Raw genomic sequence first — 10,929 nt, 5'->3', positions numbered from 1 at the left:
AGGCGCGAGAGCCTGTCTCATCCAGGGAGGCTCCCCGGTCTGCCGAGGTGCCCGCGGAGCCGCGGACCCCAGGGGCGGCGACCCGGCGCGCCACACTGAGCCCCCGAGCGCAGCGAGCGCCGAGGCGAGGCGGGCGCGCGGGGGCCGGCGGCCGGGGAGGGCCGGGGCGGTGACTCACGCGGCCGGGGGCCGCGGCCGCACCTCCGGCCGAGCGGGGCGAGGGGCTGCGCCCGCCCGCGGGGCGCATGCGCACTGCCGCGCGGCGCCCGCCGCCTCCCCGCCCACCTCTCCCCCTCCCCTCCCCCGCCCCTGCCTCCCCGCCTGGCTCCCTCTCTCCTCGCCCGCCGGGTGCTGAAGTTGGGCGGATGGCAGCAAACCGGCTCCGCTAGAGGACCGAGCCGCTCAGCCCCGCGCCCCCGGACCCATCGCTGCGCCGCCCACACCTCCAGGCGACTGGGTAAGATGCTGCCTCCGATCCTGAGCGGTGCTAAGTCAATGGCATCAAAATGTCTGCTTTGCACCGATGGGTGCATTTTTTTTTTTAAGGTAATAGGCGGTGGGTGCGGAGGGGAAGGAAACAGGGGGCGGAGAGTGCAGCTGTCTGTGCGCCGGCGGGGGAGTCGGCCGGCTCGGGGGGTCTCTGGGCCGTCCCGGGGCCCCGCGGGAGGAAGCGGGGGCCGTGCCGCGGGTTTGGGAAGTTGAATCCCGCGTTGCAGCCTCGGCGCGGTGCGCTCGTCGTCCTCCGGCTGCTGCGGACCCGTTGGGCGAGTGTCCTGCCCGCCCCGGGAACCTCGAGTCGGGTTCCCCCAGCGGAGAGCCGGGCGCCTTGGGGATCCGAGCGGGGGTCGGCGGCGGCGGGAGACCCCGCGGGGGCGCAAGGTCCCGCAGATTTGGTCGGCTGCTTGTTAGCAAACCGAATGTGAAATTAACAGTGTCCAAGCGAACGAGCACCTCGGGGTGGTATTCTCTTCTTTCTTTACCTTTGGGAGAATGCAGGTGGGGAAGGTGTAAAGGGAGGGGGTGGGGTCGGTGCAAAAATGCATACCTTGAGCGTCGGTAAAATAGCTGAGGGGTGTGTGTGTGTGTGTGTGTGTGTGTGTGTAGGGGATGGGGGCCTCTCTTTTGTTCTTTCCCCTCCTTTTGGTCCGAGGAAAGGGAGTTCCAGTGTGCAGTGCTTAGGGTAGATTTCACAGCCATCCAGGGACGAGGAGGTGGAACGCCCACCAAACCCCTAGCCGCTGCCCGGGTGGGTGTATCCGGGACTCTTGCTACAGGTGATGCTGATTCTTTCTATTATCGCTAGAATTCCAGTTTAATAGCGGCTGGCTGGCCAGCCTTCCTCCTCCTCTGCCTCTTCTTGTGCTGCGGCAGAGGCTGGGTGCAGACACTCGGCCGTTTCCTCTACTCCCTACCTCCCTGTCTCTGAAAAATGTCGGAGGACTGGAGGATGGCGGAGAGACAGAGCTGGACTCGGAAACCACGGATGGGGAGATGCTCCTGGCGAGCGGGAGGCGGCTGGCAGGGCTTCCCCGGCGGCCCGCGCCAGCCTCGGGAGTCTCTGGGCTCCTGGAGACAGAGCAAGGGTCGCCTTGGCCAAAAAAGATGCCCACTGTGCGGGAGACACGCCCTGCGCCCCCCGCCTCCATCCGGAACCCTGAGGGACACCCACTCACCTGGGACCATCTCGGTCGCTCTGGCAAGACTGACCCTGGCTCCTGGCATAGTAGTTTTCCTAACCACTCTAACCTTTACATAAATGTTTCCTTCTTTAAAAAGAGGCACTCGAAGGTTTGTCTAGAGAACTTTGCAGTCTTCCCACAGTTCTTTTTCTTTTTAAAAAATTGTTATACAGCCAGACTTTTTCCGTCATGGGATGGTTGTCACAAATAATAATGAGAGCAATCTTGTAGTTTGATTCCCGTTTAAAATAAGCGTTTCTGAGACTGTCGTCTGCATTTCCGGCATTCACATACACTGGTTTTCCGGGTGATGAACCCTCTGAAAATCATTTAATTGGAGAAATGAGAAACAGTGTTCACTCTTGTAAAGAGAAATTATCTTTCTGTCTTGGTTTCATAGATGCTAGACATTTTGTGTATTAAATACTTTCGAAAACTGTGAAACACTTTGGGTAAATTGTGTTGTTTCTTGTGACAACAATAGCAGTTATCTGTGAAACATACATTTTGAACTAATACCTACTGAGAAGCTGATTTGTATTCATTAATTCAAATGAATGAGCCGATTGACTCCTCCAACTAAGTTACTGTTATTAAGCTGCTTTTTCTGTTAGCCAGAACTAAAACAATAATTAGCACACTCATGGGAGAGCAGACATTCACTATTTTAATAATCTAAAAAACTGTATTTAAAGAAATCATGGTAGGGCAGTTTATTTACAGTTTTTGGAGATGAGAAAAGTGTTTATTTGCAAAGGATTGGATGGTATCATTTATTAAATGAGATGAATCTCCATGACAGTGCCACCTGATCTCAGAGCCATGGGCACTTATCCTTCTTCCTGAGTTTGTAGTCTGGAAGATTAAGAGACCCACCTAATTTAGGTGGGTGTTTGTTGTGCCAAATTCTACCCTCTTGCTCCTCAACTGTTCCTTGGTTTTTAGTCCCTATGAAAGAGAATTAACAAAAAGAGTTAATTTGCTGTTCCTGTTCATTAATAAGGCATCCAACTTTTCCTGCTCAAATAGATATCTCTCTGCCTTTAGGGATCTTTCTACAGAGATCTGGGCTTCCTTGGCTCAGATGGTAAAGAATCTGCCTGCAGTGCAGGAGACCCAGGTTCAATCCCTGGATCAGGAAGATCCCCTGGAGAAGGAAATGGCTACCCACTCCAGTATCCTTGCATGAAGAATTCCAAGGACAGAGGAGCCTGGTGGGCTACAGTCCATGGGCTCATGAAGAGTTGGGCACAACTGAGCGACCAACACTTTCACTAAAGTGTCCTAAACATCTTAGGCTTTTTAAAATAATAATAATAGTAATAATTTTTTAAAATTCCTTAACATTTCTTACCACTAGGGCCAGGGCCTTTGAAAAAAAGGAGAAATGTTTATATCCTCACCCATTTGACCTTATTATAACAGCCAAATCCAAAAGTAAACTGATAAAAATTCTGGTTGACTCCAGGATTAAAGGTAAGAAAGCATTTACCTGTTAATTTGCAGTTGTAGAGATAGTGGCCTTCATATTAGAAATCCATTTGCTAAAAAATATGGGCTTTTCTGGAAAAGTGAAAGGTGGATAAGGAAATATGGAGCCAAGAGAGATGGGAACCTATCCAACTGTATTTCCGCTGAGAATTCTTTTTCTGATAGCCCAACTCTGCTTACTTAACAATGAAAATATATTGCACCACCCAGAAGGGCAAATACAAGGACCACTATACATACGGTGGATGAGAATAAAGCTGCTTATGTGCTGTGCTTGTGCTTAGTTGCGTCCAACACTTTGCAGCCCTTCGGATTGTAGCCTACCAGGCTCCTCTGTGGGATTTTTCAAGCAAGAATACTGGAGTGGGTTGCCATTTCCTCCTCCAGGGGGATCTTCCCGATCTAGGGATCACAACCACATCTCCTGTGTCTCCTGTATTGCAGGTGGGTTCTTTACCCACTGAGCCATCAGGTTACATGATAGTAAAAAGTATTTTATTTCATTTGATTATTGCAGGTAGAGTATAAGCGTGAATTCATTATAGAGGTTTAAAATTGTATGTTATTTCCAGGGAGTGACCTGGATCCTCAGAAATACTATAAATGTTTATAGAAGTGTTAAAGAAATGAAACAGTCCTTAGATTTAGGTAGCCAGGTCTTTTAATGTTAGATTATATTTACCCTCACCATCTCTTCCCGTCTCCACTTTCCCCCCAAAGACTTCCCTAATATCCAAAAAAAAAAAAAAATTCCTTCCTCTTATTATTCCTGCTGCTGTGCCAATAACTAGCATAATATCTGGCAACAGGCTTAAATAAGAGCTTCTTCAATGAATGAATTTTGCAGAGTTGACATAGATCACAGAAGACTTCCTTGATTTTTATATTTGTTTAGAAGTGTGCTCATGTTCATTACCAAATATACTAGTTTGAGATTCTGAAGATCATGTTCATAGTCCTACATCTTTGGAGGAAGCCATTTTTAGAATTGTTACTTTGTGAATATTCATGTTTTTGCTATAATACTGCTATTGTTGATCTGTTTCAAACTTTGATTAAAGTTTAAATTACCTGTGGGCAGGCATGGGCATGATGAACACAAGCTTTGGGGCAAGTTGACTTTCTGGCCAACCCAACACATGACAAGTTCTCAGATTTTCATTGACTGTTTCTGCCAGTTGCCAGTGTAAACTTTTGAGATTTCCCAAGATAAGTGAGATTGAAAGGAAATAGGCAAGTCGATGGAGGTCCTCCAGAGCATTAATTGAAGTTTCTCACCAGAATGAAATCAAGTAAGTTTCATTATAAGACCATGTCGTATTGGAATCCTAACTTACCTCATTTTTTAACTGGAGGTGAAACTTAAATATTTAAAAGTTGAGACTAATCTGGTACCTTAATGAGTCTGTGCTGTAGTGTTTCATGTGATTGAATGCTCTGATAAGTTCCTGGTTTTGAATTTTTAAATTCTGCGACTATAGACAGTTGGTTTCAAAAGCTTAAATATTTAGCTTGGAAAATCTATAAAGCCCCTTAGCTGTTAAACTACCTAGAAAGTGTAAAATTTTTTATAATTATTTCTGGTTGCAGTTTATCAAATATTGTAAAGCCTCAGTAATACAGAGTGTGTGAACCTGGAATTTGTAATGAACAAGAGGCCCCTATAGGAGGAACAGTGAGGTCTGGTGGAACAGAAAAGCTTCAAAGTTTCAAATAGAACTGGATTTGCATTCCTGCTCTACTGTTTACTAGATGTGCAGGCTCTTTTTGTTAAACTCTGTAAGTGCTTTATACTTGAAAATCTAGCATGAGTAATAAACATCTAAAATCTCTCTGAATTCCTTAAACTTTGTGTTTGAAATTAAAAATAAAACAACTCTGTGTCAATAAATATAATTTTATTATAGACAATGAATGTGGTTCACAAAGCAAATATTTACTTCCTCGGATTAGGTCACAGGCTTTTCCAGGAACTTCTGATTGGCTGTTGAAATACAAAGGTTATAATTCAAGAGCCATGGCATTACATTAAACAGACACAACCCAGGGGAAATTATGACATAAATGAAATGAGCAGGTAAGTGTTTATTTCATTTCTTTAATTATCTTGGGTCTTCCCAGTGGCATTATGAGTTAAATTCAAGGAAAACTCTTTTGTGAAAGTTGACAACAGTCTGTATTTCAATAAATGGTAGGGTCTTAGTTTTTTTGTTTTTTGGCATATCTAATCTAGAGATTTTACGCATCCATTTTGGTTCTAGGAAAACTACCTCATATCTCTACCCTATTTCCCTCAACTCTTTTCCTTTTTCAGGCTTCAATTAATCAAAATCAACAAAGATTTGAAAATCTGCTGTAACAAGAGTGGCAACTGTGTGATTTAATTTAAAGGGTGTGAAAACGCATACGGAAAATTCCCCTTGAAAGAGACTTTAGAAGCAGGGAATGCAATTTGGTAGAAAGAGTTCAAACTTTGGATTCAAACAGCCAGAGATTTAGCCTTGACATTGTTGAGCCTTAGTAACCTTATCTGTAAATTGAAGACTGATTGTATGTATCTTAAAAATGTTGAGTGATTAAATGAAATGATGTCCATAATTTGTCATGTGTTGGCAATCACTGTGCAACAGTTATGGGACTTCCCAGGCAGCACTAGTGGTAAAGAACTTGCCTGCCAATTCAGGAGACTTAAAAGACAAGGGTTTGATCCCTTGGTTGGGAAGATCCCTGAAGGAGGGCGTGGCAGACCACTTCAGTATTCTTGCCTGAAGAATCCCATGGACAGAGGGGCTTGTTGGGCCGCAGTCCACAAGGTCACAACCATAATGTCGCAAAGAGTACAGAACTGAAGTGACTTAGGACACACATGCAACTGTTATATACTGCACTAGAGTTAAACAATGAAAAATAAACCCAAGAATAATTAAAATAATTAAGATAAACCCAAGAAGCATCTAGTAGATGCTAAGTGCTTAAAGGCATTGTTGTTTCTTGTCAGTATTTGTCTTGACTAATATGAGGTCCTTAATTAATATGAAAGTTTTTCTCCTAGTGTCTGCCATGTTGCCACGTTATTCTTTCCTGAGCAGCTTGTTTAACCAACCTGTTAAGTGAACATTCATTCATTCGTAAACATTCTGAAGCATATATTATGTGCCAGGCCCAGCGATATGATTTTGGATACAAAAAAAAGATTAAACATGGCCTCTTTCTGTAAGTTCACATAGAAGCTTCTTCAACTTAGTATTATTTTGTTTGCATCAGTTGAGCCCTGGTTGTTCTAAGTTTACAAGTCATAACTAGAGATGATGTGGAAGTAACGAGAAAGGATCTCCTGAGGATTTAGGAATTTTAGGCTCATTGACTTCCAAGTCTAGAAATCTCTGATCCTAAAGAAATCTCTAAGCAGAGGCTCAGATAAGGGGAAGGGAAAATAGGAAGTGGTTCACTGGAGCTCGGTGGATGATTTACCAGCCACCAAGTCCAAACCACAGAAGACCTGAGGCTCAGCCGTCTTTGTGGACCCACCCCAACTCCCAGATCTCCCTCTTTAAAGTGACCACATTTGTCTGAATACAGGTGTACTGTGCCTACCCCACTGCCCCTCACTTAAAGGCTACCCTGGGTGATCATTGGGTATTATTTCAGATATGCTGGGGGAGGGGGTAAGCAAAGGGAGATAGAGAAAGTGATAACCCCACCCTTCCCGAGGACCCACATTTCCCATACAGTAAATATATTGTCATTTTTTTCCCCAATATGATTGCAGTTCTTTCACTGATAACAGCCTTTTTGTAATATAGTAAACTTCCCTGGTGGCTCAGAGGTTAACGCGTCTGCCTCCAATGCAGGAGACCCGGGTTCGATCCCTGGGTCGGGAAGATCCCCTGGAGAAGGAAATGGTAACCCACTCCAGTATTCTTGCCTGGAGAATCCCATGGGCAGAGAAGCCTGGTAGGCTACAGTCCACGGGGTCGCAAAGAATCGGACATGACTGAGCGACTGAACGGAACGGAAACTGACCAGAAGGGGCTTCCTGGTGGTTCACTGATAAAGAATCCGCCTGCCAGAGCCGGATACTTGGGTTCAATCCCTGGGTTGGGAAGATCCCCTGGAGAAGGGAATGGCAACCCACTCCAGTATTCTCGCCTCAGAAATCCCACGGACAGGGGAGCCTGGTGGGCTGCAGCCCATGGGGATCACAAAAGACTTAGCAACTAAAACAATGACTATAGAAATCCAGAATACTCTTTTCAGATATGAAAAAAAAGAAATTTATTTTTAAAGAAAACCATCTTCAGCACCTACGTGATCTCTAAGTCTAGCAACTAGATTTTTCCTGATCTAGGATGATTTGATATCATTTTTAAAACATGGGTGAAGGCTTCAAGTCCTTCCTAGCAAAATGTTGTGAATGTACAGTTAATTTAGCTATATATAGTAATGAAAGAATTGGCATTATGAATGAATTAACTTGAAAATAAGCTGAACCCTCATTTCAGCCACCAGATTTAACTTGCTTATCTTCAAAGCTTTAATTGGGCTGTTAAAAAGTAACCATGTGCAGTAATTTGGGGTTTGAACCTATTTCTCAATTTATTTCACTCAGTACTACTATACAACATTTTGCTGGTGACCTATGAGTTTAGTGTGGTCAAGACTCACTAGATAAAACCAAAGGATCCCTAAAAAAAAAAAAAAAAAACCAAAGGAAAAGGAGTGTCTTTTTTGAAAACACTAAGGCATAGCTCTGCTATATATTTCTGTATAATTTTTTATGCTGAAAGCAAGTGATAGAGAAATTCTTGTACATTGGAATTGTCACCAAAGTTTAATATTTTGAAAAGATTATTTGGTGTGTCACTGTCTGAGTGTATGGGTATGGTTTCCCTTTTTGTTTGAGTTGAGAGCAGGAAATAACTGACCTGATGCTTGTGTAATCGTAGCCAAATGCTGGGAGGGGAAAATAATATACTTGAAAATCCAAGAGGAGGTACATTGAGGTTAGAATGAAAGTCAAGTGAAAAACAGAAAGACTGGACTCAGAAAACAACACTATTAGCTACAAACTTAGTACTTCTTAAGGTATAATGTTATTCAGTACATTATTATGTAACTCCACTGTATTATGTAACCACCTCCAGTTTTGTAAATTCATGCGATCTAATCTTAAGAAGGTAATTTTTTTCCCCTTAATTCAGGTTTTTCATTGACTGAACATTTGAGTAATACAAGTGGTATTTCATGAGGTAGAATTTCGTTAAATAAGTGTTAATTCCAGGATGGAAAAAAATGTAGAGCACTTTTCTTGACTTGAGATAGGTTATGTTGAATATTTAAAAATTCTTGTAGGTGATACTCAAATTCAACTGCATTGATAGAAAATCTGCTCCAAATTTTCTTTTTAAATGTCACTACTCCTAAGTCCATCTTGCATAAAATTAACTTTATTTTTTTTGTGTGACAAAGAGATCTTTACATTTTGCTTTAAAATACCAGCAATGAATAAATGCGCATTGTTTTATTGAGCAGTGGATGGTATAATGACTTAACGTCCAAACTATTTATTAAGACTTTGAGGGAGTGACAAGTGTGTTTGGAGGAGATTATTTTTAAGGGAATGTGGATTTATGGCTTAGCAGAAGCACTGAAAACTTAGTGAAGCTGCTGATTACAACCAAACTCTATGTTGCACTGAGTGCTCTGGCCCCTGACCACTAGCCCCAGGAAAGTCCAAGTCGGGTTAGGTTTCACGGAAAAAGAAGGAAGAACTGTGCTTGACATTGGACCTTACGATCTAAAAAATTAAATTATGAACAGGCAGAAATGATGGAAAAACAGTGGTCTTTTGGTGCACTTGTTAATGGCCTACGTGGGTCTGGTTTTCCAAGTGTTTGCATTCTGTTCCCAACTAGCCTTCAGATTCAGCTACTCATCCCTCTCACCCTTTTAGTTTCCTGCCTCCTTATTCACAATTAATGCAACTCACTGGAGCCTTACTCTCTAATTGGGAATATGTGTGCTCAGTCGCTAAGTTGTGATCCACTCTTTGTGACCCCATGGATGGTACCCTCCTGCCAAGTTCCTCTGTTCATGGGACTTTTCAGGCAAGAATACTGGAGTTTGTTGCCTTGTCCTCCTCCAGGGGATCTTCCTGGCCCAGGAATCAAACCTGAGTCTCCTGCGTCTTCTGCATTGGCGGGCAGATTCTTTACCAGTGAGAATTGGGAGTAGTTTCCAGTGGTCATGTATGGATGTGAGAGTTGGACTGTGAAGAAAGCTGAGCGCCAAAGAATTGATGCTTTTGAACTGTGGTGCTGGAGAAGACTCTTGAGAATCCCTTGGACTGCAAGGAGATCCAACCAGTCCATTCTAAAGGCGGTCGATCCTGGGTATTCATTGGAAGGACTGATGCTAAAGCTGAAACTCCAATACTTTGGCCACCTCATGAGAAGAGTTGACTCACTGGAAAAGACTCTGATGCTGGGAGGGATTGGGGGCGGGAGGAGAAGGGGACAACAGAGAATGAGATGGCTAGATGGCATCACTGACTCGATGGACGTGAGTTTGAGTGAACTCTGGGAATCGGAGATGGACAGGGAGGCCTGGCATGCTGTGATTCATGGGGTCGCAAAGAGTCGGACACAACTGAGCGACTGAACTGAACTGATCATTAAATCATAGCCGAGGCTTAAGGCACCTAAAGGCTAGTTGAAGTAAGAAAATGGGTATGTAAATTGCTATTACTATTCTGTTCTAGGAGAGAAATAAAATGCTGTGAGGAACTTTGGACTCATTTTAGGTGGTCAGACCAGAATCTAGTAAACATTTCTTGGAGGTGGTAACAATTTTTCAGAGTACTAAAAGATGGAAATTTGAGAAAGAATGGCCTTCCAGGCTCAGAGACAATGTAAAGAAAGAAAGGCACAGAACTAGGGAAAGTCGAAAAATGCTTTGTGGCACAGTTTTCCAGAAGTGCAAAGTACAGGCAGGAAATCACAGGATAGAGCTGAGAAGGAGACAGATACTGGCGGGTGTTAATATCCAAGTGAAAAGCTAGCATCGTCCTTGTTAGGGGCAGAGTGCCATAGGTGTCAAATAAATAGGACATTACAGGATGAAGACTGTACACGTCAGGTCTGGGCAGAGGGGAGGAGAAGGCAGCAGGAACATGATTTCAGCTCTTCAGGTGAGAGAAGATGAGGCCTGAACTGGGGAAATATCCAAAGGCTAACTGAAGGCAGTTGGGAAGATGATATCATGAAAACCTGTTCCACTCAGAGCTTTCAAGTTTTGGTCACCATTGAGATTTAGAAGATGTAAAAAGACCCTTAAACCCAACGTAGATTTGAGCCTGTGTATCTAGATAACACAGATGCCATCAAGACCTGGAGAAACCAAACTGGTGAAGAGGCTGAGTTCAGCTTGGGGAAGGCTTTGCCACATCCATCAGGGTTGTTGATTAAAAGCCCGGTTGATTTAGTAGGAAGCAACAAGTCTGCTCTTAGCTATGTCAGTAGAGGCACAGAGCATCTAGAAGGAAGTTGAGGACACTTCTGTACTGTTCTGCATTTTTCATACCACAACTAGAATGCTGTTTTGAATTTCCTTCTGGACAGCCTGGTTAGAGATTTGTGATACAAATAATAAAATGAACAGAAACCAGTCATTCATGGGAGAAGTGATTATTGGAGGCATTTGTACTTTTTTAACCTGGAGTAGAGTGGTTTCCCTAGAGAATATGTGTGTTTCTCCATTT

At 43.7% G+C, this 10,929-nt stretch overlaps 1 protein-coding gene across 1 annotated transcript in view; it reads left to right on the top strand.

Moving 5' to 3' along the window:
- Positions 1 to 360: 360 nt before the first annotated feature.
- RGS17 (regulator of G protein signaling 17) overlaps positions 361 to 10,929 on the top strand; it is a 109,333-nt gene continuing 98,764 nt past the window's right edge. The window contains exon 1 of the mRNA XM_055433295.2: positions 361 to 457. The gene's annotated coding sequence lies outside the window, so the exon portion shown is untranslated. The remainder of the gene's footprint in view (positions 458 to 10,929) is intronic.

This window comes from Moschus berezovskii, chromosome 10, assembly GCF_049115385.1.
Source record: "Moschus berezovskii isolate FMDL1 chromosome 10, NW_MosBer_1.0, whole genome shotgun sequence".
NCBI classification, from domain to species: domain Eukaryota; kingdom Metazoa; phylum Chordata; class Mammalia; order Artiodactyla; family Moschidae; genus Moschus; species Moschus berezovskii.
The sequence above is the reverse complement of the archived record's forward strand: the minus strand, read 5'-3'. Positions and strand labels throughout refer to the sequence as shown.